Raw genomic sequence first — 24,991 nt, 5'->3', positions numbered from 1 at the left:
GAGCTTAAAGCAGTGACTGGAAGCTAAAAACAAGTTTATTATATGACTCAGCAATCTGAGTATTTATCGAGAGAATACAAACATATGATCACAAAAAGATATATTCACAAATATTCATAACACTTTGTTCATAATAGCTTAAAATTGGAAACAGTTAAAATATCTTTAAAACAGATGAATAGAGAACTTCATAGGATGGGAGTACTCAGCAACAGAGAGAAATGAGCTCCCAAAATGCAAAACTATGGATTAATTTCAGAAATATTGTGCTTGGAAAGAGAAATATAGAAAAAGGCAATATATAAAATAACACCACTTGAATAGTTTTATTTCTATGAAATTCTAGAATAGACTAGACTAACATATAACAGAATGTAAATCAATGATTGCTTGGAGCAGAGGGTGGGGGTGAAAAGTATTTTAGAAATGTGTTGTCTCTTGATTGTGGTGGTGGTTACACAAGTTTATACATCTATCAAAATTCATTGAACTACGCACTAAAAATGAGTTAATTTTAGTGAATGTAACATATACCTCAAAAAAAGCTGATTAACAAAACAGTAGCTGGTATATAGTGAAACATTCAATAAATACGTGTGAATGAGCAAAACTTGACTTAAAGTCAATTTTATTATTTAAATAATTTGATAATATATTTTAACAAATGTATTTTTCACAGTAGCCCATATGGATCTCTATATAAATAGAAAGCCACAGAATATACATTACTAATTTGAAAATGTAAAATGAATGTCCTAAATTATTTATCTCACCTATCTTCGACAATAGGCTATCTGCAAGAGTTAACTTGGGGTGTTTTCCATTTTTAATGCAACCCAGTGTTATTTTTTTCCACATCTTGATGATTTTAATGAACTTTGGTCATTATAGTCTTGCTGAAAAGATTTACCTCAAAATGATTAACAACACAGTTTGGAGAGTCATGAAAACATGAAGAATCATAATGGTTACATTTTGATACTGGAGTTAATGTATTCTGAGTTACAGGGAAAATAATGACTTAAGTAAAGTGGCTTGAAAAAATTTTGGTCCCATTATTCCTTAGGAAATAAGACTTTCATGTCTTTAGATACATAAGGATAAAGTGATTCTTTAAGTAGTCATGAATTTAAGTTGCCAGATTCTTAAAAGTAAATCACAACATTAAGAAAGTTAATATTTACATAGAATTGTAGATTCTAAATAAATATATTAGGATATCTTACAGGAAATTTGGCAATGCATATCAAAAGGCAGAGGAATATAATTCAGACCTCGAACTATTATTATTCTCTTTGTTTTGCTTTCAGATATTACATTAGATTGTCTGCTTCTTTATGCAAATCTACAATAAAGTAGGATCAGTTAAAAGCTGTAATTCTACATTGAAAGCAGGAATTTTATTAACCAGTAAATGATTAAAAAATAAATCCAAGATTGTATTTCTATCAATTCATAGCTCTTCAAAGATCTTTTAAGATCCTCTGGCATATCCTTAAAGAATGCTTTGTGGGAAAAAGTGTTTGCCTGTGTATAATTATCTACTTTATTGTGCTTAAACCTCTCAGCATCTTTTTTTTTTTTTTTTTTTTTTTGGTGAGCAGGTGATGGATTCTTTGTTGTGCAGCTGGAATATCACAGTATATAATAAGGACCTGATAAAAAATGAAGATTAGATAATTGTATTGAAAGAAACTTTAAACCCTGCACTTGCCTCTATTTAACTGTTCTATTCCACCATTAGAGGTTTTTGGACAATGGTTAAATGCTCAATAGGCTGGTAGTTATGAGAAGGATTTGAGAATCAGGGGCCATTGGATTAGATGCCGTTTAAAGTTCATTGTGGCTGGAGATGCTATGATTCTGGAGATTCTGATTTCAGAATGCATTTTTAATCTTCCCAACTCAATGTGCATATAAAACTGACTAATTATATTTCATAATTACATAGCACTTAAATACTGGCTTATAAATTTTTAAATAAATCCAAGCAGGTGAGCTAGGACTGTTTGTTTAATGCTCCACCCTGGTTTACGCACCTCTTGGTGCTATAGAAACAACAAGCTTTTTGTACTCACCCCATGGAACTTCAGGGAAGTGCTGTTTTTTTTTTTCTGATTCAGTTATGCATTGTTATAATACAATTTTTATTTCCATGACTTTTTTTGTAGCAAAATATTTACATTTTGTAAATAGTGGATATCTTTTCTAAAATTTCATTTTTCTTTCTTGTAAGTTGTAAAAAATTTGTATTGTGTATTTTAACTTCCTTGCATTTTCTCTTATTACACAGTGAATAATTTTGCAAATACATACAGACATATTGTTTTAATAAATAATTCAATAATTTTATTTTAAGATATGCCTATTATTGACATTTTCTAAATAAGTATCATTTTGTCTATGGCTGTCCTCCAGGCCCCAATCATTTAAATTATTCAGGCTCCAGAACTCACCACTCCTGTACTTAGGTAATTAGAGTTATAAATACTAACTCTGAGAATAAACTTGACCATTAACTTGGCATTAACAAGACCAACTTTAAAAGTATTGACAGAAAAATAAAGAAGAGAAAAGAGGGGCTAAAACGCATAAAATTGAAATAGAATCATGACATTTAACTGTTTATTAAGTATTTATTATTCACGGTAACAACAGGATACTATATAAATACTTTATATGTAAAGTTGATAACAGCCATCATAATTACAGTATCTGTTTTTAACAGGCTTTCAATATTTAAGATACCAATCCATCAACACTCTCTTGTCTTTAGTATCTGAGAGATAATAGCTCCTTTAATTAAAGGCCAAAGAGGAACACGCAATGCAATCCACACAAAAATCAAACCTATGATTATCTCAGTGTTTTAATTAACTGCACTGTAAGCATAAACCACAGTCTTGATGATGGTGAAGAACACAGAAAAAAGTCTGTATTACAATTATTTTGCCTGTGACCTTGCTATGGATCATCCCTTCCAATAAATACATTATTGTATTAACAATGCTTTCCTCCTATAAAAGATAAGAAGAACATTTATTCTTGATTATTTTTCTTGCTATAAATTGAATTTGAATTTGTGAAGGCAAATGTGGGCTGCCTGCCTATCAGTTAAATGTTTTCTTACACCTGTCTACTCTGGAGAGATAGGATGAAATCAGAGGTACTGAAAATACATGAGATGGAAAGTTCAGGAACCCTAGTTCACAGGTAAGGAAACCTAGTTCACTACTCACCAGCTACATGACTGTAGGTGATGTCATGTAAGCTCATTGCTTTTCCCTGAATAGAATAAGAGGATTGGACCCAATAAGCATCTTGCAAAGTGAACTCCAAAGGGCTTGGTTTCCTAATGAATTTTCAAGCATTTGTCCTTTTGAGACCTCCAATTACTCTATCTAAAGCATCAACAAAGCATCTCTGTTTTTTATCATTATTTTTGTTTCAATATGTTTTATCTTTGGGGTTTTAGGGATAAGATTTTCTTAGAAGAAAGAAGCCTCTAATTTGTAAAAAGGTTTTGAAAACCACCGGTCCGAGATAGCAGCATCACTGTTTCTAGTTCACTAATTCTCTGTTCTGGTTTATTCTGATTTGGTGAGCCATTTGCCCCAGCACACTGGATCCAGGAAATTAAAAAGAAAATGTATAAAACACCTTCCCTCTCGTGTCCTTAATCACCAAAGTTTCATATGGAAAATATCACCAATATTTACTGTGCTAACTAAAATTTGCAGCAGTGGATTGTTTCTTGAGGACCATTCAATCTCCTACCTAGGTAGGAGATATCTTTAATAGCGCTTTCTTATTTGGATAAAGCCTATTTCATTTCTTCCAGTGTGACAAAGGACCCTGCTATGTGTTGTTCTAACAGAATATTCTTTCTTTCCTCCACTGGGCTAATAGCCTGGAGAAAAAGAATACGAGTTTAGTTTTAATTTCTGGATAATACTGTTTTGGTCTTTTAATCTATGAAGTAGAGCAAACAGTATTATCCTATCGTGCAATAAAAGCACCACTAAAATGGACTTATGAAAAGCTAAGTATGTAAAATATCAAATACTTAAATTCTGATATGTGTTTTAAATATATATATATATATATTTAAACTGCTCCAGAAATGTTGGGGTAAATAGTTTGAAACTTTAAATTGAAGAGTTTGTTTCTGTTGTCATTTAATTCTTTCAAGTAACTGAGTGCCTGTTTGAGGGAAGGAGAAAACCTTTAAGAGTTGCTTTACAAAACACAATAGATGCTTTTAAAGGGTAATTGGAAGTAAGTTCTAACTGCACTCTAAATAAGCAAAAGGCAAAACGAAGTAAATACAAAAGGAACATTTTATTAACTACAATGTCCCTAGGGAATAGTCAACATTAACTTAATAAATAATTGTGGAATGAATAGATGGGTAAGCATCTGCTTTAGTCTGTTTTGTGCTGCTCTAACAGAATACTTGAGAGTGGGTAATTTATAATGAAGAGAAATTTATTTCCTGAAGGCTGGCAAGTTCAAGATTGAGGGGCTGGCATCTGGAGAGAGCCTTCTTGCTTCATCTTTCCATGGCAGAAGGCAGGGGGGCAAAGGAGAAATCCAACTCCTGACAACACTTTCATTAAGGCATTAAACCTACCTATTGGGCTGGAGTCCTCATGGCCTAGCGACTTCTTACAAGCCACACCTCTTAGTACTGTTACAATGGCAATCAAATCTCAGCATCAATTTTGGAGGGGAAAAACTTTCAAACCATACCATTCTGTGCTTGGCCCCCCAAAACTCATGTCCTTCTCACACACAAGATAGATTAATTTCATCCCTAAATGTCTGAACGCATTCCAGCACCGACTCATAAGTTTGAAGTTCAGAGTCTCATCTAAATGAGACATGAGTGAGACTCAAGGCATAATTTATCATGAAGCAAATCCCCTTCAGCTGTGAACCTGTAAATTAAATAAGTTATATGCTTCCAAAATACAGTGGTGGGATGGGCATAGGATAGACATTCTCATAGGCAAGAAGGAAGAAGTAACAAACAGATCCCAAGTAAGTCTAAAACCAAGCAGGGCAAACAACATGAAACAGGCTGTTTGATAGTGTTAAGGCTCCAGAATAACCTTTCTTGACTCTATGTCTCACCTCCTGGACACACTGTGGTAGGGGCTGAGCCTTTGGGGTCCTGGGGAGCCCTGCTCCTGTGGCTTTGCTGACTACAGCCCACATAGCTGCTTTTGCATATTGGAGTAGAATGCCTGTGGCTTTCCCAGGTTGGCTTTGCACTCTGGTAGCTCCATGGTTCTGGGATTTGGAGCTGGCTCCACTAGGCACTGCCTCAGTGGAGACTCTTTGGAATGACTCCAACTACTGCTGCAGTTTTTTGTCTGGGCCTCCAGTCTATTTAGTATGTACTTTAAAATCTAGTTGGAGGTAGCCATGCTTCTACAGCTCTTGTACTGTGCACCTGAAAATTAGCACCAGGTGGACGCTGCCAAGATTTACAGCTTATACATTCTGGAGTAGCAGGTGAAGCCACATCTGGGTCTACTTGAGCCATAACTGGAGTGGCCAAGGCAGCAAGGCCTGAGGCCCCATTGGCTCCCCATGATTGTCCCCTGAAGCCATTCTAGCCTCAAGGCTCTAGAACTCTTAGCTTGAGATAGGAAGGACAGCCTAAAATATCTCTGAAATGCCTTCAGAATCTTTTTTCTATTCATACTAATTTCTTCAAAGAGTTGCTTGGCCTTTGAATACCCTTTGTATTCTCTCCCAAACATATTTTTATTCTTTACATGGCCAGGCTGGGGATGCTCCAATTTTTTTTTATATCTGATTCCTATTTATTTATTTGAGACAGGGCCTCACTTGAGTGCAGTGGCATGAATATGGCTCACTGCAGCCTGGACTACCTGGGCTCAAGCAATCCTCCCTTCTCAGTCTCCTGAGTAGCTGTGACCACAGGTGTACACCGTCACACCTGGATAATTTTTGTTGCATTTTGTTTTGTTTTTGAGTAGAGATAAGGTTTTTCCAGGTTGCCCAGGTTGGTCTTGAACTCATGGGCTCAAGCAATTCTTCTGCCACAGCCTCCCAAAGTGTTGGTAGTACAGCCATGAGCCACTGCACCCAGCCTGCTTCCCTTTTAATTATGAATTCTACCTTTCAATGATTTCTCTCTTATTGAATTTTGCTATATGCTATTGGAAGAAATTGTGCAGTTCCATCAGTGCTTTGCTACTGATAGATTTCTTCAGCCAGATATCCTAGTACATGGCTCATAAATTCTCTGCCACTTGAACAGGGACATAATTCAGCCAAGTTCTTTGCCACTTTATAATAAGGGTGTTCTTTCTCCAGTTCCCAATACCTTGTTCCTCATTTCCATCTGAGACCTCATCAGAATTACCTTTACTGTCTCTATTTCTATCAACATTCTGGTTATGATCACTAAGTAGAGCTGTCCCTCAGTATCTATAAGGAATTGGTTCCAAGACCCCCAATTGATATGAAAATTCATGAGTGCTCAAGTTTCTTATGTAAAATGTCATAGTATTTGCATATAATCTAGGCACATCCTTTCATGTGCATTATTTTAAATCGTCTCTAGATTATTTATACTACCTAATACAAAGCTTACACATTACTTCAACAGTACAGTATTCAACATTGTACTTGACACACTGCAAATTGAAGTTTTGCATTTTGGAACATTGTGAATTTTTTCCCAAATATTTTTTATCCATGTTTGGTTGAATCCACAGATGTGGGATCCATGGGCATGGAAGGTCAACTGTAATCTCTAAGAAGTTTCCGTCTTTCTCTACAATTATCTTTTTCTGAGCACTCACAAGAATTGTCCTTAACTCTTTATTTACATCAATCTAGGCTTTTTCTAGCCTGTTCTCCAAATTCTTCCAGCCTTTACCCCTTTACTCAGTTCTAAGTCGCTTCTACATTTTACATATTTATTATAGCAACAGTCGCACATCTGGCCACCAATTTGTTGTCTTAGCCCATTCTGTGCTACTGTAATAGAATACTTGAGACTAGGTAATTAATAATAAACGTAAATTTGTTTTCTTACAGTTCTGGAGGCTGTGAAGTCTAAGCTTGAGGAGTTGGCCCCTGGCAAGGGCCTTCTTACTTTACCACTATCCCATGGTCAAAGGTAGAAGTGTGGCAGGCCAGTTCTCCCTGGCAATCACACAGACAGGCCTGCATGACAGTCACACAGACAGGCCTGCCTAGCACCCCAGTTACACAGACAAATTTCCACAGCACTGCCTTAACATTGAGTGAATAGTTAAACCTAGGGAAAGCGGTGCCCAGACATCAAAGCTAGAAATGAAACATACGGTCAGTAGGAGGTTTGCATGGGTTTTCCCGTGCTGGAACAAGGGAGAATGATAGAGACAGCCTTACATTCCTAGTTCCAGGACCCATCTCTGGTTGATGAAATCTGAGATGAGTCAAGGTAATGGAGGCAGCTGTTTGAACAGATTTATTGGAGAGTCTAAGGCAGCTCTCTGGACCAAGCTGAAAAGGAGATAGGATAGAAATAATCACTCCAGTACCACAGTAGACAGGGCTTGAAGGTACTGGGGACTTCACTGTTTAATCAGACTTAGCAAGTACTTTTCTGCCTCTGACCTTCCAGTTGAAACAAAATCAGTTACCAATAGACTGAGGCGAATGCTGCACGTTGGCACATGACCCCAAGCTACATAAGCACTAAGAAAATTGTCACACTTTGAGTTGGTCTGGTGGAATTATCACTGACCTACTCCCTGAGCCTGGTTACAGCAATAAATTCCCTTCTTTCCTAGTTTGTCTGCTTCTCCTTATTGGGCCATGAGAAATTGCAGCCAGACCTGGCTAGGTTCCGGGAACAGACGGGCAAGAAAGAGAGCTTACTCCCCAAAACCCATTTTATTAAGGTTTTAAACTCGCCCATGAGGATTGAGCTCTCAAGGCCTAATCACATCTGAAAGGCCCCACCTCTTAACTCCGTTACAATGACAATTAAAATGAGCTTTGGAGGGCACAAATATTTAAGCCATAGCAATGTCTATTACTTCAGATTTTGAAGATGGCTTTGAAGATTTTGCATTTTCAATCATAATTTTAAGAATCATTTTCACTGTATTTTTTCCCTAGATCTTAGCTGTCCAAGAGTATCATAAGAACAAAATGTGTACCATGTCTACCATTCATTTGTCTTCCAAAATAAAATTATTTTCCCAGAAAGAACACAAAATTAATTATTTTAATTAATGGTCTAAATGTTAGAGGAATATCACTGTATCACTGTAAGTTTTAGTTGCCTAGATTGATGATAAGTTCTACATTAATAACATTTTCAACAATTAATATTACAGTCAATGGGAGTCATAGTTTTATATTTCTTGAAGTCTAAATCTACAGTTGATATTTTGTTATAGCGAGTTCAAGTGATTTTTAGCTAACTGTTCTCGTGTTTAATTTGCTATGCTGCTATGAAATATCAGTGTTCTAAAGAACTGTGGAACTAGAACATGGGGTAGAGAAGATAAAAGTAGTTAAATTAAAATCCATATTTATAATTACATACTTTAATTTTGTCATAAAATTAATTATCTTTCAAGATTTGCAAAGTCAGATGTTCCGTGTTCTCAATATTTTCATGGATTACTTAAGCTTTGAGAAACCTAGCTTACTGATTTATGAATTTGCAAGTTATCTTGAAATATTTCCTATGGAATCTGTGGTGATTTATTAGCTGCTTTAGAGTTTAAAAGCAGAGAAATATTTAATTCATTTTAAGATGCATTTGTGGGACAAATACTATCAGAAATAATGTGATTACTTTTCACAATACTTTTACTTTTTTTTTTTGACACAGAGTCTCGCTCTGTTGCCCAGGCTGGAGTGCAGTGATGCAATCTCAGCTCACTGCAACCTCCGCCCCTCCAGGTGTAAGCAATTCTCTGCCTCAACGTCCAGAGTAGCTGGGATTACAGGTGCCCACCACCATGCCCAGCTAATTTTTTGTGGTTTTAGTAGAGACGGGATTTCACCATCTTGGCCAGGCTGGTCTTGAACTCCTGACCTCGTGATCCACCTGCCTCGGCCTCCCAAAGTGCTGGGATTACAGGCGTGAGCTGCTGCACCCAGCCTACCTTCTTTAAAGTTCTTTTTATATTTTCTCTTGTATCAGAGATAAGTATTTACACTCACCTTACATTTCCAAGATAGGGAGGGAACATTCTTCATACTATCTACTGATTCATTCACTGCATTAGGTGTTGGAAACAGAACAGTTGAGGTTCTAACTAGGACACTGTTTATAGACAGGAATCTTGTAAGCAATCAAGTAAATCTGAGAAGGTGGTGGTAGTAAGAGTATAGTAAATATTTGTTACATTGAAGTGAATTTAAAAATTTAAATATAACAAGAAAATTAATGACAATTTATAAACGACAACTAATGATTACATTTCACCACTGAAAATCAAGATACTAGTAATTGAGATCAATTATAATACTTATCATTGAAGGGGAAAAAGCACTGATGAAGAAGAAAATGCAACTGAAATGTCCTCCCACTTTTTTCATGACTCTCAAAGGATATCAACATTTCAAAGTAGCTAGAAAAGAGGACTGGAAATGTTACCAACACATAGAAACAATAAATACTCAAAGTGATGGATACCCCAACTACCCTGACTCGATCATTACACATTCTATACATGTAAAAAATTCTTACATATATCCCATGAACATGTAAAATATTATGTGCCAATAAAATAAAAAGTAGAACAAGATTTAAAAATGATAATCTTGATTAAAATGGTTATTGCTTCTGGCTTGCTCACCTCCATCATTCTGATTTCCTGTAGTTCAACTGGGAGTAAAAATAATTGTGTGATTTTTTTACCCTTAGGTCAAATGCAGTGTTCTGTAAAAGTGGGTTATTTATTGGCTTTTAATCCCAAGATCTGTTTAAGATATATGCTTCTTGCATATTTTACCAACTTTTTTCTAAATGAAAAAAAAAAACTCAGAGAAAATATATCTCATGTGAAATTAAATATGGAAAACATCTTATCTTACCTTAAAAGTAATAAATAACCTGTGATTATGAGTCCAATGAGGCTTTATGGCTGAGCCACAAATGAGTGTGTCTTGTGCATCTACCGTGTGTCTGACTCTAATCCATGATAAAGAGGTGCCTCAGGCAAGAGCAGTTTCTCATGCTCAGGGAAAGAACATTCCAGGAGCTAAGTGAGAAGCAGAAATCCAGTAAGAAAGAAAGAGGTGATTAGAGCTCATGAATGGAATTGGGCCAACTCGATGTGTCATTGCTTCAGGATTGGGTCTCTCACAGGTAAAAGCAAATGTGGAGTACCTGGACATGGAGCTGGAGTGAGTGTCAAGTAGAGGAGCAATAAACAGTGAGTCACATATGGACAGGAATATTCCCATGTTGTCTGTTAATTTGGATTTTGGTTTCCGCGGTCAGTTATGCCTACTATGACATGGTATCAAATGGGGATCAGCCATTCAAAAAATCTAAAATAGGAGATAACTTATTTATAAGCGCCTGCATGGGGAAGGGATGGCTAGGGAACCATATCTGCAAAGTAACTTGCCTGTTTCTTAACACACACACACACACACAGACACACACACATTTTAAGACACTTTTCCATTGTATTCTTTCCGTAGATCTTGGCTAGCCACCAAGTATCTTGGAAAACAATGTATATATAAGTATATATATATATATTATATAGATATACGACACACACACACAACAACAGTACTTAAATATATATGTACAATTATTTTAGGTTCTGGTTCTGAGAGCTTTCAAAATATTACTCAAAGTTCTTATGAAGTTAATGATAGTTTTATTTCATTTACTGCATTATTCCTCTGCTGTTCACCCTAAAATTAGGTCTGATCATTACCACTCAAGATCATGTTTTATCTTAATTATAATCATTGATTCAATAAAACTCTAAATTGCAATATACATGTCAGGCTATTTCGTACAAAAGTCAGAAAGAATAGTCTCCTCTTTCAGTGATACAGCATCTACAGTTTTGGAGAGTCTCAAGTCACAATATGAATCTAGTGAGTTACTTAACTAGAAGTGATTCTTAAATCCTCATGAGTGAAAAAAAAAAGACCCCTAAAAGAAAATGGCAAATATGCATTTTGGTATCTATGAAATAAATGTCTTCAAATATATTCCTTCTGAACATCAATCAACATGATGGTTTCAGTTTGTTAGTGGACTGCCTTGTGCATCAGAAACTCAAACATCAGAAGGATATTTACTTGAAGTAACCAGACTAATGTTATTATGAGTTATTTTAGTTATTCTAGAGCCATGAGAAAAGATTACATTTGTAAGTTTGTTTTTATTCTCTTGTTCTGTTTCTACATCCAAATCCCAGGACACCATCTTCTGTGGGGATACTGTTGCATTTGGATGGCTATGTGCAAGTTTTAAATTTTCCTGGACTTTTTCCAGCTCCACCATATTTTCTTTCAGTTCTTGAGTAGCTGATATAAGAGGAAGAACAGGGAAGAATCTTATAAGAAATTTTCATTAAAAAAGCATTGTTAATATTTCATGAATAAAATTGTAGAATTTAGTTTACAAATAGCATTGATCCAATATGTATTTATTAATTTGCTTAAACATTGTTCCATTCTCATTCATTCAATATTTATTGAATATTTACTACACAATGAACACTTAGTTTAGAATAGAAAATGCAATGATGCACAAAAGACTCACAGTGTGTCTGATAAAGTTTATATTCCAGTGAAAAAGAATAGAAGCAAATGACTAAACACATACGTTAAAAAATTGAAAGATTGTAATAAATGTTAGCAAAGATGTAAATAGAGTACTGTGCATAGACATTACTGGGGAGAATTGATTAGGTAAGGCTGCTTAGAGGAGTTTTCTTAGTGGGAACAACTTTTGAAGTGAATCTTGAAGAATGAAAAGAAGTTGACCATGCTGAAAATGAGAAGGTGAGTGTGAGAGAGAACGCTTCAGACAAGAGAACAGAAAGCTAAAAGTCCCTGATGGAAGAAATAGGTTGATAATATCTTGGAACTTATCATGAGCTAGTGTGACAAGATCCCAGTGAGTAAAAGAGTGGCTCAGGAAATATGACAGGGCCTGGATCAGGCAACTTAGTGCCTTATAAGAAATAATAAAGAGTTTGGGTTTTACGTGCAGTCCATTGAAAGCCATTGGAGGGGTTTAGGCACAGTTAAAGCAGATCTCTGTGACTGCTGAATGATGAATAAATTGGTTGTGCTGAGACAGGAAAGGGGAATACCATTCAGAAGTGGTTGTATTTTACCAGGTAGCAACTACAGATGTTGGTGACTCAAGTCAGAGTGCCGGGTGTAGAGATGGATGGATTTAAGATATATTTTGACAATTAAACTTACACTTTTAAAAATCCAAATAAAAAAAAGAATCAAGAATGAATGACTCTAAAATATTTGGGCTTAATAAATACATAATAACCATACTCTAATTTTTGGATGGATAAATTAAATTCTACCTCATAACAATAAAAAAGGTACTCATATTTGAAGGACTAATTATTTTTCTGATTAATCTTCCCACAGTGACATATTATGACATAGTTCCCTACATTTAGAGTTCCTGGAACCATAAAAGGAAAAACATAAGTAAGCAAAGCATATGAGAGTCACACCTACTATTACTATTTACTGGTCGTCTATTGCATTTATAACTTGTCATGCCCCTTCTTCTCAGGATCTTCTGTTAAGTTACTTTATTTATTTATTTATTTATTTATTTATTTATTTATTTAGGGACGGAGTCTCGCTCTGCTGCCCAGGCTGGAGTGCAGTGGCCGGATCTCAGCTCACTGCAAGCTCCGCCTCCCGGGTTTACACCATTCTCCTGCCTCAGCCTCCCGAGTAGCTGGGACTACAGGCGCCCGCCACCTCGCCCGGCTAGTTTTTTGTATTTTAGTAGAGACGGGGTTTCACCGTGTTAGCCAGGATGGTCTCGATCTCCTGACCTCGTGATCCGCCCGTCTCGGCCTCCCAAAGTGCTGGGATTACAGGCTTGAGCCACCGCGCCCGGCCCCAAGTTACTTTATTATATGTGATTTACATGCCCCCCACAAAACTGCAAGCTTTTAAAGTGTACAGTTCAACTACTTTTAACAGACCAATACATCCATAAAACCACCACGACGAATAATGTATGAATTATGTTAATTACCCCCAAGTTTCTTGTGCTTCTTTGTGCATTAAGATCCCACAAGAAAATGTTGTATGTATACAGTCACATTCATTTATTCTAAATTCAGATTAAAAAATTTTAAATTTACCCATATATTTATCATTTTTAGTGATGTTTTCTTTCTTCCTTAATATATGAATTTTTCTCTACTACCCACTTTTTCTTCATCCTCAGAACTTTCAGCTTCTCTCCTGGTGCATGTACAAGGACAACACATTCTCTTAGTTTTCTGTTATCTGAAAAATATACTATTTTGCATTCATTTATGAGGGATATTTTTGCTGGATATAGAATTCTGGGTTGTCAATTATTTTCTCTTTCAGTACTTAATTTTCCCACCTTTCCAATTTATAAATATTTTTAAAGATTTTCCATAAACTTGAATTGTGTTCCCTTCTGGGTGATGTATTGTTGTTCTCTGTTCCACTTGCTTTCATGATTTTCTCTTTAGCCTTGGCTTTCAGCCATCTGATGAGGATGAGTTTAGAGTGTGACTTTCTTCATATTTCTTTTGATAGGTGGTGCCAATCTTCTTGAACCTGTGAAATACTGACTTTTACAAAACTTGAGAAGTGTGTCCATTATTTCTTCAGATTTTTTCCTACCACTTCTCTCTGCCTTTTTCTTCTGGGAATCTGATTATAAATATTAGAAATTTTCATATACTCTTACAAGATTTCTGAGGCTCTGTTCTTTCTTTTAAATTATGTTTTCTCTCTTTAAAATTGCCTAATTTATATTAATCCATATTAAATTTTACTAACTCTTCTTTATATGAGTTCCATTTTGCTATTAAACCCACTTTAAAAAAATTAGATACTGGGTTTTTTTAGTTACACAATTTCTACCTGGTTATTTTCATGTGTTCTGTTTCTTGGGTATGATTTTCTCTTTTACTTTAAGCACTTAAAAGAAAGAAATCCTTAAGCATAGTTATACCAGCTGTTTAAAAATCCTTGCCTGATAACTTCAACATCCAACTCATCTCAGGATTGGACTTTTTTGACTGTTTTTCCGCTTAGGACTGACTTTTCTGATACTTTACATCATATTCTGTTTATTGTGATTGCTGTGTCTTTGATACCTAGAGTTGTTAAATATCTTTGGTGAATTTTGATTTTTTTGTGTGTGATTTAGTAGGGAATTAATTTGATTAAAATTAAATTGCAACAAGTTGCAGCTCAGAACTCCATTCACCTCTCTGGCCCTTAACTAAGTTATGTCCTACTCCTCAGAACATGTGAATATGTCAGGTCACATGGCAAAGGGGAACTAAAGTTGCACATAGTATTAAGGTTGCTAATCAGCTGACCTTAAATTAGAGATTAGCCTAGATCATGTGGGGAGGCCTAAGGTAATCATAAGAAACCTTAAAAATGGAAGAAGCATCAGAAAGGGCGATGTGACAATGGGGCAAGGTCTGAGACATGCTATGCTACTGGCTTCAAAGGTAAAGGGAGAGGGTCACAAACCAGCAAATCTGGGCAGTGTTTGAGGCTGGAAAGGCAAGGTAATGGATTTGTCCTGAGAGCCTCCAGAAAAGAATTCCATGCTGCCAGACACCTGGATTTTAACCTAGTTAGAGTTATTTTGAATTTGTGACCCACAGAACTCTAAGATGATACATTTGTGTTGTTTTAAGCCACTAAATTTGTGGTAATTTGTTAGAGCTGCAATAAAAAAATACAGTTTTCCTCCCCAAAGTTTGAAAACCAACTCCAGAGAAAATAACAATGCTGTTTAGTCAAGTGAATGGTTGATTTTGTAATTGTGCAAGAAGTATTTTAAATTGAAATGATAATTAAGGAGTATCATTTCTCATACTGACTTTGGTAAGATTATGGAGACATAGTCGAGCCAAATTCCTCCAGGCCTAACCTTCTAATTCTGCCCTCATGGTTCTCTTGCACAGCTCTTAGGTCTTATAACATGGAGCTTGCTCAGAGCATGAGGTTTCATAAATAAGTCTTGGCTAAGTTATTTGCCTCTTTTTCCAGTAGCCCAAATAACAATGTTGACACCTTAAAAGGTACACAATTCTATAAATTACAGACAGCTCCCTGTTTCAGACTCTTTTTAAAAACATAAATAGATGAATGAAACAATTTTTTTCTGCAAACAAGAAAAAAAGTTGGAATAATGCATTGCATTCATATTAAACATTATTCATCAGCACTGAATGAAAATTGCAATGGCTGAGAGACAACCAGCATTTATCTATTGCATATGTTCAAGACAATCATCTTTAACATCAATGTGATAGCTCTCACATATGTTGAAACTTTAAAGACAGTTGCTGCAAAAGTTTTAAAATATTTCCTTTACACCACTGAGAATGAAAATATCAGAAGGAGGAGAAGAGATATCTAGATAATTCAGCAATAATAAAGTTTAATATGAAAAGAGAGTTGTCTATTTTCTAGTACTGGTTATAATTATCTCTGAGGTTCTATTTAGTATTTTATATATAAGTACCTTTCTAGTAGGTTGGCTGCAGAATAATTACTTTTTTTTTTTTGAGATGGAGTTTCACTCTTGTTGCCCAGGCTGGAGTGCAATGGCATGATCTCGGCTCACTGCAACCTCCGCCTCCCAGGATCAAGCAGTTCTCCTGCCTCAGCCTCCCAAGTAGCTGGGATTATAGGCACATGCTGCCACACCCCGCTAATTTTTGTATTTTTAGTAGAGATGGGGCTTTGCCATGTTAGACAGGCTGGTCTCAAACTCCTGACTTCACGTGATCCACCCACCTCAGCCTCCCAAAGTGCTGGGATTATAGGCATGAGCCACTGCACCCGGTCACATAATAACTTTTAATGGTAAAACCGCAATCACTTTTGCACCAACCTAATAGAAGACAGTTTACATTTTAAAATTACCTTCAGTGTGCTTTGCTAGTTTTTGTTCTTCTATACTACTAAGTCATAATATGCCTCACACATTCTCTTGAGTATCTTTATTTTCCTCTCAGGATCATTCTATAGAGAGAAGAAAGGCTCTAAGCATCCTTGCAACCACATTATCTAACCATAAATCTCTGCTCCTTACAACTGAGGGACATTCTGTAGGATAAAACTTCAACAAGCCCCTTATAGTAGAAAAAGACAGTAACTGTCAAGGACACCTGTTTTTAGTGTGCAGTATCTGTGAACAAGAACAGCTGGTAACTCTGGATCTCACGGGTGCTAAGTCATTTTCCAGCCTGATGTTAATAAATAATCACCTCAAACTAAATGATAACAGTGGTGTTCTATGGGCAGTTCTTGACTTAATAAATAAAAGCTCACAAATCTGTCTTGGAAAGGTTACCTTATGGCTTCAAAAATCTAATCTCAGTAGCTTAAAAACAGAGCTTTAACAGAAGGTAACCTTAAACACAACACCAGGGCCTGTGCAAGATCTCTACAGAGGGATTTCTTTTTTTATATATATATATAATTTTCCTGCTCATTCAAAGCCTATGGGAATTTTCAAAACATGCTTTATTTAGTATTTCTCCATAATTCCCTGTGAATGAGAATGATAAAAGATAGGAAAATGCGTTTTCAATATTTTGGGTGACTGGAAAAAGATCAAAGTCGTTAAAACAAATGGCAGTAAGTCTTTTCACATAGATAGATGTATCTTTCACTGACTTGTTTTTTTTTTTCTTTTTTCTTTTATTATTATTATTATTATACTTTAAGTTCTAGGGTACATGTGCATAACGTGCAGGTTTGTTACATATGTATACTTGTGCCATGTTGGTGTGCTGCATCCATCAACTCGTCAGCACCCATCAATTCGTCATTTATATCAGGTATAACTCCCAGTGCAATCCCTCCCCCCCTCCCCCCTTCCCATGATAGGCCCCGGTGTGTGATGTTCCCCTTCCCGAGTCCAAGTGATCTCATTGTTCAGTTCCCACCTATGAGTGAGAACATGCGGTGTTTGGTTTTCTGTTCTTGTGATAGTTTGCTAAGAATGATGGTTTCCAGCTGCATCCATGTCCCTACAAAGGACACAAACTCACTGACTTCTATGCCGCAGTACCACTGATCTTCACATTTTTCATAACGCAGTATCTGATTTTCATATTTCTACCTATTAGCATTTTTGACTTACTTAAAAACATCAGTGAGAAGCCAGAAATAGAGCCACAAATTTACTAAGAAATAGGCCAACTATTATTATTCTAAGTAATAGTGAGAGAATCAAAGTTCACATTTCTGAACTTCACTGGGGGAATGATTAAAACTCACTGTTAATTATTGTGCATGTTTTGCACATTGAAAACTTCAGAGACGAAGTACAAATTAATGTGAACATTTATCTCCCCTGGCTAGAATTCTATTGCTACAGAGGCAGGGATTTCACTTGATTGGTTCATTGCTGTATCCCTAGCATTTAGCATACTACCTGACTCAGAGTGCGATCTAATAAATATTACTTTAGTAACTCAAGAAATTAAGAAGAATCTGAGAGAAACAAATAAAAGTCTATGAAAAAATTCAGTTGCATTTAAATTTAATGTAGATATTATTTATTCCTGAAAACCTCATGCCTTGATAAAGTAAAAATATAGTCTTGGAGCCTTGAATGTAGATTTCTGTGAGTACTGAATGTCTTCCTGGATTGCACTACTATTCACAAGGAGAGGGTACCTTTCAAATATATCATCTTGCCTTTCATATCCTCAGCATTTGTCAAGCCTATGTATGTGGGACAGGAATGAAAATATAGATAAGTATGTTTTTGTGTGTGCATAAACTCATGTATATGCATATGTGTGTTGTGTGCCTAAATATTTTCTCACCTGCAGATCCACAAGATAAGCTCTGAAAGATTTTAGGAGTATGGTCAGATATGCAGGGTTTCATCTACGCTCTTGACCAGGAGGGGGAGCTGTCACCTGCTAACTACAACATGAGTCTAGGTGCAAACTCATTTTCTGTGAGGATCCATACCTCAGTGGTAGCTTTTACCTAAATACAAACTATAGATTTTGTTTTCTTTATTTTTATTTTATTATTATTATTATTATTTTTTGAGATGGAGTTTCGCTTTTGTTGCCCAGGAGTGTAATGGCGCGATCTCGGCTCACTGCAATCTCCACCTCCCAAGTTCAAGCTATTCTCCTGCCTCAGCCTCCTGAGCAGCTGGGATTACAGGCACCCACCACCACGCCCAGCTAGTTTTTTGTATTTTTAGTAAAGATGCGGTTTCACCATGTTGGCCAAGCTGGTCTTGAACTCGTGACCTCAGGTGATCCGCCCGCCTCGGCCTCCCAAAGTGCTGGGATTACAGGTGAGAGTCATGGCACCTGGCCCCCAAACTATAGATTTTGATTGTCAAATATGTCTGTATGTCAATCAAACAAATGAAAACCTAATAAAGTATAACATAAGACCTATTATGATACATATAACTTTTTAACAGAAAATTTTTATAATGCTAGATAATAAGTTGGGTCAATGGTAAATTGTTAACACTTAAGTACTATAGCATTAATAATGGTAGAAAATGTTTATCACCTTTCATCTTCTCTTTTCTCATAAACTCCATTTGCTTGGTTATTTGTGTTTATGTTGCATTTGGTGCATGTCTTGTCATTTGCAAAAAACTGCAGTAAAACAGAAAAAAGTAGAAGATGAAAAGCTCATATGACTATATAAACACACTTTTAAAGATGTAACACAATGTTTTCAGGGTTCACCTCGAAAATTTTCATCTACTACGTATAGGTTCTGTATTAAACATTTATTAGACATTATCTTGCATAATTCTAAAAAAAATCTTCACAATTGGTCATGTAAATCCAATTAGCAAATGAAGAAATAACTACTTAGAGAAAATAGGTGACTTTGGCCGGGTGCGGTGGCTCACGCCTGTAATTCTAGCACTTTGGGAGGCCGAGGCAGGGGGATCATGAGGTCAGGAGATCGAGACCATCCCGGCTAACACGGTGAAAACCAGTTTCTATCAAAAATAAAAAAAATTAGCCGGACGTGGTGGCGGGCCTCTGTATTCCCAGCTCCGCGGGAGGCTGTGCCAGGAGAATGGCGTGAACCTGGGAGGCGGAGCTTGCAGTAAGCCGAGATCTCGCAACTGCACTCCAGCTGGGCCACAGAGCGAGACTCCATCTCTCACACACACACACACACACACACACACACACACACACACACACACCCTAGAAAATAGGTGACTTTGCAAGGATCATACTACTAATAAGTGGTTAATTTGACATTTGAACTTTGATCATTTGACTCTAATTCCCATATGATTATCTCTTCTAAATTACTGTTCTGATCAGCTGTTTGCCAAATCTCTAGTACATGCCAAATATAAGGTCATTTCTTTTCCTCATTCCCATGGTGAGCATTTGAGAACAAAATCTTTCTCGATCTCACAGCAATAACTGTATGCTAAAGGCATTGATGTTACTGAATTAATTTATTATCTTTATGTTAGGAAGTCTAAGGAGAGCTTATTGTTCTACTCTGATCTGGTTTGGCCTGCCTTACAGCAGAATATTCTGGAAACCTGAGGTGGCCAGTGGCTTTGTCACTTCTCTGGAATATTGAGAAACCCACAGAGACTAAGACGTTGCTTCATTAAGAAGCTGACTAGGGAACAATAAACACAACCTGCCCATATATCACCACAGTGGCTTTGTTAATGATATTGATTCTACATTTACTACAATGACTAACACAATTATAATGTGTTATAACACATTATAACACAATGACTAACACAATTGTCTATAATGCCTCGTGTTTGTATTTCAAGTAATAAGGAAAGAAGTCTTAAATGCAAACCTTTTACTAATCAGGATTGCCATTCACATGTGTTATTCGAAAGCTAAGTTGAATTTTATTTGTCAATATGTTTTCAAAACAGAAGATGAGTTAGTGAATAATTGTTTTTTTTTTTAGATGGAGTCTCGCTCTGTCGCCCAGGCTGGAGTGCAGTGGCGCATCTCTGTCCACTGCAAGCTCCGCTTCCCGGATTCAGGCCATTCTCCCGCCTCAGCCTCCCGCTAGCTGGGACTACAGGCAGCCGCTACCACACTCGGCTAATTTTTTGTATTTTTTTTAGTAGAAACGGGGTTTCACCATGTTAGCCAGGATGGTCTCGATCTCCTGACCTTGTGATCTGCCTGCCTTGCTCTCCCAAAGTGCTGGGATTACAGGCGTGAGTCACCGCTCCTGGCCTACTGAATAATTTAATTTAATTCTTGAAAATTGCACACAAAATACATTTTAATAAGAAAATACATTTTATTAAGAAAATACATTTTAATAAGAAACATGAAGCAGAAGCTTAAGTCTTGTTTAAATGGGGTCATTCTTCATAAGTTTACATACATGTGTGTATCTTTGTAATAGCCAAAGACTCATTATTTTATAGCAAACTTATCTTAAAAGATTCTATTATCTATATTGACAACTCTCACTTTGATTTGTTTATAATAGGTGAATTCTCAGTCTAGCTTTAGCATATAATTTCAAAATTAATACTATTTTGTTCAACAAGTCTTGCTTATCCTGATGTAGCATTACAAACAGGTTGTATGACCAGTTTCTTAAGGGTAGTTGAATATTATATCAATGTTATTGTTTGTTTAAAATAGCAAAAATACTTAATCTCTACGCCCATCCCCCCCATGGTTGGATTGTTGACTTCTTCTTTGATTGGTGGTTTAATACAGAATGAGAGACTGGGAATTGAAAGAATGAATACCTAACACATTCTGTCCACAATGCTTTGAGTCCCCAGGTGAGGTTTGATTTCGATAGTTCTTAAAATTCCTAAGATCCCACATAGACAGTGTAGCACATTGTCTAATAGTACAGAATCCTGAACCATATGGCTTGGGTTCAAATTCCATTTCCAATGCTTACTAACTGTGGGACCTTGGGCAGGTTGTTTAAAGTCTCTGTATGCTCACCTATGAAATGGGAATAAAAACAGCACCAATTTCATAGGACTGATAAGCATAAGTAAATTAATATGAATAAGACACCTAGAAGTTGGCCAGACAAAATAAGAGCTGTATTTGGTACTTTCTGTTATTATCTAAACAGACTCAAATATTAGATCTTTGTAAAATCCTGAGCAGCTTATACATTCATTCAGCATTTGTTCTCTGAGCCTGTGTTATATGACGGGTAGTATTCTAGATTCAAGCACTACATCCATGAATAGAACTACAATTCCTGCTTCAATTATTTCCTCATATCAATATGCTGGAACTGGAGCCTCCTCAAAATTCCAACTGATCAAAAATATTGTCTATTTCAAGATTTTTGCTTTTCAATTTTAGTAACAATTATCTAGTTACAGAAACTCATTTGTTTGCACCTCTAAACCCAATTCTCTGTCTCCTTTCATACTGGTTTTACATCTAGTGTAGTGCCTAACATATACTAAGTATATACTAAAAATATGAATAAGTAGTCAAAATGGAAAATATTCCAACTCCAGTCATTATTCAATGATTTTCAGATGCATTCTTGCCTGTCAATTCTAAAATTAAAAAATTCTAAACAGGTAACATTAATTTAGGATATATTCAAAATGTCTTGTGGAATGAATATATTCTTCACTTTTGGGGACAGTTATAGGTTGAAAAAAAGTTGTCCATCTTTTATCCAAGTGTCACTGAACTGGTATTACAGGAATATTTGGAATATCATGAATCTGGACTGCATCCCTCAAAACAACACTATGATATATCTTTGTTATTGAGCTTTGTTTTTCATATTTACCAAATGCTCGCAAGGGTATACTCTTGTTTACAGTATTTTCATAGATTTCTGGGATGAATGTTATATTATTTCTAAGATAGATGTCACTTAATTCCATAGGTAAATGTTCAAAAATTGCCTATATTCCTAAAAGATATGAATGCATTTTTGTGCATTTTTTCCTACACAAATCAGGAAAAAAAAGACAAAATTAAAATCAAAATTGCCTGTATTCCTAAAAGATATGAATGCCTTTTTGTGCATTTTTTCCCTACACAAATCAGAAAAAATTAAAACAAAATACATTTGCTGGACCTGTTTCTTTCATGGAGCGCATATTTACCTTGGTAATGTAAGATGTAACTAAAGTATATGGATCAGAGGGCTGCTTTGCTGAGAACACTTTCGGCTCGCTGGCCATCTTTATTATTACTCCCAAGTTGTTTTCATTGGCCATTGTTGACGTAAAGGCAGAATAAAATAAACATAAGAATAGTATTATATTTCTTGGTTCTCTGAGAAGCATGTTTTGTGAAGAGAAATATATATATAATGTTACATATACAGTGTGTTATATATAAAATGAACATGAACATAACTAAATTACATTCACATTTTCTATTTTAGCTTTTTTGCTTCATCTTCATCAGGATTTCTATCAGCTATTGCTCAAATAAATAATACCTACATTTGATAAAGGATGTGTTCAGGAATGAGATTGCTCTACAGTAGTCCCCTCTCACCTGTAGTTTTGCTTTCACAGTTTCAGTTACCCGTAATCAACTGTGATCTGAAAATATTAAATGGAAAAATCCGGAAGTAAACAATTCCTGATTTAAGTTGCATGCAGTTCTGAGTAGCGTGATGAAATCTTGAGCTGTCCTGCACCCTCTGTCCTGCCTGTTCCCTTGTCCAGAGTATCCACACCTTAGAGCTGCAGGCACTCCCAGACGTTAGTTCTTGACTTAAGGAAAGGAAAACTGTAGGCTGAGGTTGCTAAGATGAATGAATCTTCTATCCTGGAAATCTCGAAATAGGAAAAAAGAAATTTGTACTAGTTTTGTTGCCACAACTCAAACTGCAAAAGTTGCAGCCACGGTGTGTGGTAAGTACTTAGTTGACATAGAAAAGGCATTTAATTTGTGGGTGGAAGACATGCATAGAAACGTGTCCTAGTGATGGCAATAGAGTTTAGTTCTATCCTCGGATTCAGATATCCATGGGCATCTTGAAACATATCCCTTACCGATAAAGAGGAGCTATTATATATTCCTTCCATGCAATCTTTCTTGTCAGGTTTTTTTGTTTGTTTTTTGTTTTGTTTTGTTTTGAGACAGAGTCTCGCTCTGTTGCCCAGGGTGGAGTGCAGTGGTGCGATCTCAGCTCACTGCAACCTCCGCCTCCCAGGTTCAAGTGATTCCCCTGTCTCAGCCTCCCGAGTAGCTGGGACTACAGACATCCGCCACCACACCCAGCTAATTTTTTTTTTTTTTTTTTTTTGTATTTATAGTAGAGACGGGGTTTCACCGTGTTGGCCAAGATGGTCTCGATCTCCTGACCTCGTGATCCGCCCGCCTCAGCCTCCCAAAGTGCTGAGATTACAAGCCTGAGTCACAGCGCCCGGCAATATGTCTTGTCACGTTTTGATATCAGGATTATACTGGCCTCAAAAAATGAGTTGGAATGTATTGCTCCTTCTAATCCATGGAAGAGTTTTGGAAAATTATTGCTCATTGTCTATTCAAATACTGCCTATTGCTTATATTGTTTCTTATGTTCTGGATCAGATACCTTTTGTAAATTGAGCTTTTTTCCATTTGCCATCCTCTCATAAGCCTTTTTACTTATTAATGCATTCTTAATACATTTTAATTACTTCAAAGTTTTTTCTATTATATATAATGCTTGAATAAGCAGATACATATACTTAATTTTTCATGCTTTTTCACTATTCTCTTAGGATATATTCAAAAGTTTGGGAAGAAAAAAATAATGGTTAAATACAAAGATTTTGAAGTATTAAAACCTGATCTGCTTTCCTAGTGCTACAACATTCAATCAGTTTGATTTTAATAAAATGATTACCCTTCTCAGGACACTTTTTCTTCATTTGTAAATTGTTGAAAGTAATACCTACTGCTTAGGGGATTTGTGACTTAATAGGCTGATGTAAAATTAATATGTCACCAGATATTTATTAGGCCACCCGACAAAAGGTAGCTCCAATTATTATTATCCTCCTCATCACGGAAAATAGTTTATTTTGTTGGCTTAATATAACAGATATAAAGATACCTCTTTGTATCAGATTTATTCTTACTCTTTTTTTTTTTTTTTTTTTTTTTGAGATGGAGTTTTGCTCTTGTTGCCCAGGCTGGAGTGCAGTGCCACAGTCTCAGTTCACTGCAACCTCTGCCTCCTGGGTTCAAGCGATTCTCAGCCTGAACTGAGTAGCTGCCTCAGCCTCCTGAGTAGCTGGAATTACAGCCATGCGCCACCAAGCCTAGTTAATTTTTGTATTTTCAGTAGAGACGGGGTTTCACCATGTTGGCCAGGCTGGTCTCGAACTCCTGACCTCGTGATCTGCCCACCTCGACCTCCCAAAGTGCTGGGATTACAGGTGTGAGTCGCTGCACCTGGTTATTCTTATTCTTAACGATTTTACATGACATCAGTTCCCACCACTTCCAGGTTTTATCAATATAGCACAAAAACTATTTTTTGAATACTCACTGTTAAGCAAATAGAAACACATTTTTTTTTTTTTAAATTTTTTAGAGACAAGGTTTTACTCTGTTGCCCAGGCTAAAGCACAATGGTGCAATCACAGCTCACTAGAGCCTCATGTTCCTGGGCTCAAGTGATCTTCCTGCCTTAGCCTCCTGAGTAGCTGGGACAGTGGAGAGCCACCATGCCCAGCTAATTTTTTTTTTTTTTTTTTTTTTTTTTTTTTTTTTTTTTTTTTTTT

At 36.2% G+C, this 24,991-nt stretch overlaps 1 long non-coding RNA gene across 1 annotated transcript; it reads right to left on the bottom strand.

Moving 5' to 3' along the window:
• LOC108517687 (uncharacterized) lies at window positions 1-22,472 on the bottom strand. The gene is made up of 2 exons (XR_001882184.1): window positions 22,367-22,472; window positions 1-1,655 (listed from the first exon to the last, which is right to left on the bottom strand). It is a non-coding gene; the product is annotated as an uncharacterized LOC108517687 (long non-coding RNA).
• Window positions 22,473-24,991: the final 2,519 nt, after the last annotated feature.

This window comes from Rhinopithecus bieti, unplaced genomic scaffold, assembly GCF_001698545.2.
Source record: "Rhinopithecus bieti isolate Rb0 unplaced genomic scaffold, ASM169854v2 scaffold_41145, whole genome shotgun sequence".
Classification (NCBI taxonomy): Eukaryota; Metazoa; Chordata; class Mammalia; order Primates; family Cercopithecidae; genus Rhinopithecus; species Rhinopithecus bieti.
This window is presented reverse-complemented; position numbering and strand designations above follow the sequence as displayed.